We start from the raw sequence: 5,447 nt of genomic DNA on the forward strand, positions 1-5,447 counted from the left end.
GGGCAGGGAAACTTCCCTGAGCTGTGATGCCTGAGCGAATCCTGAGGAGTGGTGAGGGGTGGGTAGGTATGGACCAAGCAGGTGAGCAGCAGCCCAGCTCCTGCAGGCAGGCCAGAGTGCCTGAATCCAAGAGAGTGGGGGCAGGGGTGGTCACCCGTGGGCCAGGTCAGCATCTGGGAATGGACAAATTGAGGGACCTGGGAAGGGCTGTGCTCAGGTTGGGAGGAAAGGGAGGTCATCAGGAGGAAGCAGTGTCCAGAACATTCTATCCCCATCCACCCCAGCTGCCAGAGGGGAGCCCCCATGCTCCCTATTCATTACCTGACATAACTAATTGCCTGGTGACATTTCCCATATTATAGACAAATGTGAATTATGGGCCCAGCTGTTCCCCTTCTCATCACCAGGAATCGGTTGATAAATATGTTTATTCGAGGTCAGTCTGGCCTCATCCATTAGAAATATTGTTTTCCTAAACATTACATTGATTTAATTTAACTCTAATCAATTTAAAATGGTTCTGACAATTAACAAAAGCTTCAAATATGACCTTAAAGTAATAGGATTCATTAGCTATGTTTAGGATTAAACTTACCCTAATAGGGCAATTTTTCTTCCAAGGGTATTTGGTAAGCGACTAGTGGTCAGTCAAAATGAAATCAATTATTATAAATTATACAGTTAAAGTTGATTATGTATCCCCTGCTAATTTGTATAAATAAGGGTCTCTGACAATGGGAGTAATTTATTAATAACTATCTCTACCCCGACCCGGTATCACACTTCATGTTACAGCTGCCAGGGCATCTGTAACCCATGAAGTATTATTTTCCAGGGCCGCTCTCGGTATGCTAATTAAACCCGTAATTAATTGGAATGGTTATAGTTAAAGACACAATGCTGGCGCCCTTTGCCCTATTATTCATGACAGTCAAGTCATTCAAAAGGCAATCTGATCAAAAATTCATATGCTAGCCCAGCGCCCCAAAAGAAAGCGATCGTACTACAAAGGGTGCCTGTGACATAACAGCTGGTGGGCTGGGGAGGGGGTGATACAGGCAAAATTCAAGCCTTGCCAGTTCTGGGTTTCCCACCCAGCTGCCACCAGCCAATGCCCAGATGGAAGGAAGGTAGACTGTTAGAGTGGCAAAACATTCTAGTGTCTAGACCAGACATTCAAATTGGGAGCTCTATAAGGGAGTGGATCCGCCCATGAGCAGACAGCATCCCTGCTGTGGTCTGAGTGAGACCTAGCAAGAGGAGACTGTCTACAGTGAACCAAAGCTCAAGGCTCAAGGGTCCTGAGATATTGGGGTGAAGAGGAACCAACACCAGTGCATTGCCCATTTGCAGTTGAAAGCCACAGGCTGGATCTAGCTAATCCCAGATTCTACAGTTTGGGCTGGGGAAGGGTGAGGAAAATTCTTCTGTGGCATATCGAGAAAGGAGGAGACTGGAAAAGAAAAGTCCTGACATCCAAACTAGCATGGGCACATGAAAATGCCCATGAAAAATGACCTAGGGCCACGCAGCTTCTGTGAATCGTTCAATCTTCCAACAAGCATGGAGTGCCCCACAGAGGGGGAATCCTGTGCTGCATGCTGTGGAGTCAGGGACCACATGGCTTTCGTCCTCTTGGGGCCCCGCTGCAGGTGCTGGCAGGTAAACATCAAGCATTGTGGAAGTCCAAGGAGTCTCGGGGTTGTCTGGGGAGTAGTGGTCGCCTTGGGGATAGTGGTGGGCTGTTCGAATCTCCAGAGGTGAGCTAGGCCTTTCTCTGTGCTCAGGAAAGTGCCTGGGCATGACATTTTTATAGGGAAAGCCTTGAATCCTTCCTAACTGTGTCAACCTGAGGCAGCAAGGAGAGGAGAGTGGGAGATGGTGAAGGTCTGAGGCCTGAAGGGCCTTGTTAGAGGACCCTGGGAGCCATGAGTGATGTGGTCACATCAGGAACAGAGACAGGCCCTGCTGGCTGCAGAGTGTGTATCTGGGGTCAACACAAGGAAGATCAGTATTTGGGCCCCCCCACCCTCCTGCAATTTAGGAAAAGCCCAGCATGCATTTCAGGAACAGGTCCACCTCCACCTGTGAAAGCCTGTGAGGCTCGGGCCAAGCACCAGCCCCCAGAGCTGTGTCCCCACACTCAATGCCCGGCTGCTCTGCATGCAATGCCCCTGAGGGTGAAAGGTCCAGCCCTGAGCAGGGATCCCCATGTCTGGGTTCCAACCCAGCTCTGCCTCTGATTCACCGTGTGCCTCTGGGCACAGCCCTTTCTACCTAGGCCCAGGTTCTCTTTAAAATGAAGGGTCAGACCCAATCTCAATAGTTCCAATGACCTAAGTCCCTGATGCTAATGGTAGTGCAGACAAGGCCTGCTTTCTGGAGAGTTTTCTCATCCTGTGCTGGGCCTGGGTTTATAAAGAACAGGAGGGTACACATGCTTGCACACACACACCGTGAGCTGGAGGTAACTGCTCAAAGTTACTGAACTTTAACGCAAAGAGAAAGTTTGTCAAAACTCATCTAAGTGTTTGCTTAAAATATGTGCATTTTATGGTATGCAAATTATACCTCAGTGAAGTTGGTTAAAAAAAATAAGAGAAAAAGGAATATAAGGTAGAAAAGTGCTTCGGAAAATTGTGGCAGTCTCTACGAAAGCTAAACATGCACCCACTCTATGATCCAGGAATTCCATTTCTAGGCATTCCCAGGAAAAATGCTTACACATGTGCTCCAAAAGACTGCCCAAGAATAATCACAGCAGTGCCATGCATAATAACCCCAAACTGGAAAGAACCCAAATGTCCATCAGTGGGAGAGCTGATAAATTATGTTATATTTATACAAGTGAGGACTACATAGCAATGAAGTAGAACTAATATACATAACATGACTGAAATCACAGACACTACCTGAAGGGTTCGTGATCTATGACTCCCTTTACGTGAAGTCCCAAACCTGGCAGCATGAAGCCAAGGCGACAGAAGTCAAAACAGTGGTTATCACCAGGGGCGGGGTATGACTTGACAAGGGGAGTGTGGGGAGCCTGTCAAGGGGCTGATGGCCATGAGGGTGCCTGGGAATAGAAAATTAGCTGAGCCCTAAACAGAAGATGAGTGCACTTTACGATGATAATAAGAGCATCTCAAGAACAAAGAAAAGGAAAAGGAATCTGCCAACACAGACACGTCCCTGGTGCCCCCAAGTCCTGGACGTTGGGCCACACCATGGTGCCAGCCCTCCCCATGGGCTCTGTAGCCCTGGACACACAGAGAGTGACATAACTGAGGCTCATGCTAGCAACAGATGGGGGAGGTAAGCACTAAAAAAAATTCCAAGCTCATCTCCGCTGCACAAGGCGTGGCTCTCCCAGGCAGGGGTGACGGAGTGATGGCATAGAGTGTCCAGCAGGCGTCTCCAGAGAGACAGCAGAAGCTGGTGAAACCCGAGAGAACCATCTTGCACCACCCTCCCCCATCCCACCGCCCATTTTAGAGTCAATGCAGGCCCATGGAGCCAGGTGATCCTGAGTTCAAGTTTCGCTGGCTCTTCCTGGGCCTCAGTTTCTTTGTCAGGGAACTAAGGATGAGGTTTTCATAAGAATGAGAGAGTATATATGGAGGCATCTAACCCAGGGTCTGATGTTCACCAAATGGGGAAACTGAGACCCAGGGAGCAAACATGCCCTGCTCTGGGTACAGCTGCGCTTCTTACCAGACCCTGGGGCAACAAAGCTCTGTGCTAGCTCCTTTCCCATCCCCATTGTCTTCTAAGCCACCCTGACCACCAGTGTCCAGCAAGTTGACCTCACAATTCCTTCCTCATCAGGAAGGTGCCAGCACTGTAGCACAAGTCTGGTTACCATGTAACTCAGGTCAGATCATCCAGCTCCTCTGGCCTCAGTTTCTCCACCCGTAAAATAAAACTCTCCATTCTGTTTGTACGAAGGATGAGGATGAAGGATGGGAACGTGTTTTCTAGGTGGCTACATAAAGGACTGAACAGAGCCGAGGATGGAGCTGGAAAAGGCCAATCCCAGCCCAGTCTGTCTTATACCAAAACAGAGGGAATACAGTCCTCCTCTTTCTTCCCCATGCAGTGCCTGATGACTGCGTGACTGCCTCAGTCTCCCCAGTGTGATCCTGACCGTTTATGATGTACACTGTCCCCGTCAGGACCCCCTCACTCAGAACAGTCCTCCTGGTCCAGGGACAGCTTTGGTTTTGATTGCAGCCATTGGCAGCACCCCCAGACCACGCCCCCCTTTGATGTGGTGAGCTCTTGGTTGTCCCACCCCCAGTGCCAGCTGCAATTCACTCCCTCCCTGGGGTCGTAAAAGCTGCCTGGTCTCCAGAGGCCCAGCCAGGGGTCTCTCCAGCCTCCATCTTCTTTCCCAGACACAGTCTTTTCTTCCTACGGTGGCCAGGAGATGGGCTCATCTTCTTTCAAAGCTGGCAGAAATCCACCTGTGTCTTTATCATGCTAAATGACCTCTAAAATTACCACTCCGCACTCCCAAACATCCCAGCAGTTTTTGATTTACAGCTCCCAAAGTTTCTCACGTCCATTATCTCCTTCTGATAAATGGCCCCTGCCCAGCCACCCTCCCGGCATATCCTGTTGTCCCCCCCACCACTGGTTTTAATTTGGATAATACTGACAAGGGAAAAACAAAAACATAAAAACCATCTGCAGTGACATCATCTCTGCAGTCAATGTATTTCCTGCTAACAAGCATTTTAGTACTCTCATACAAATCTTTTTATAAACAAAATCAGATCTGTTATGATACATAAGCTTTTATAACCCACTTTTTTTCACCTAATATATTGTGAACATTTGCTCGTGTCCTTAAAAAATGATGTTCTAGAAGAATTGTCAAAGGCTGTACAGTATTCCACAGTCCAGCTATACCATAATTTATCTAGGTCCTGTACATTTAAGTTTTTCAAGTTTGGCCCCATTATAAACAATGCTGCCTGGAGTCTTACAGCTAATCTTGGACATAACTGTGATCGTTATTTCCTTAGAAAAATTTCCTAGCAATAGAATTGTGGGTAAAAGGTGTGGAAAACATTCAGGCTTTTGAAAAATAAGCATATGTGTATTGAACACCCACGCAACTCACAAGTTATGTACCATTGTTTAGGGGCAGGGGGCTGAGAAAGAACCAAAGCAAAAGAAGTCGGCAGTCGGCTGGGAGGGAGGCATCTGTGTGCACGTCAGACCCAAACACCATCAGAAGTACTGCATAGGGAGGGGCTTATAAAGCACTGAGCCCCTGAATGTCAGCTGGACAGGACAGCAGAGACTATAGTCCAACCGCCAGTATTAGGGATGGAGAAACTGAAGCTCAGAGAGAGGCCACACAGGAAGGTGGTGACGTTAGGACTGGGATCTTTCCAAGACAGCCCTGTGCTTATTTTACAGTGAGCCCAGCTCAGGAA

Source organism: Cynocephalus volans, chromosome 10 (assembly GCF_027409185.1).
Source record: "Cynocephalus volans isolate mCynVol1 chromosome 10, mCynVol1.pri, whole genome shotgun sequence".
In the NCBI taxonomy this organism is placed as follows: Eukaryota; Metazoa; Chordata; class Mammalia; order Dermoptera; family Cynocephalidae; genus Cynocephalus; species Cynocephalus volans.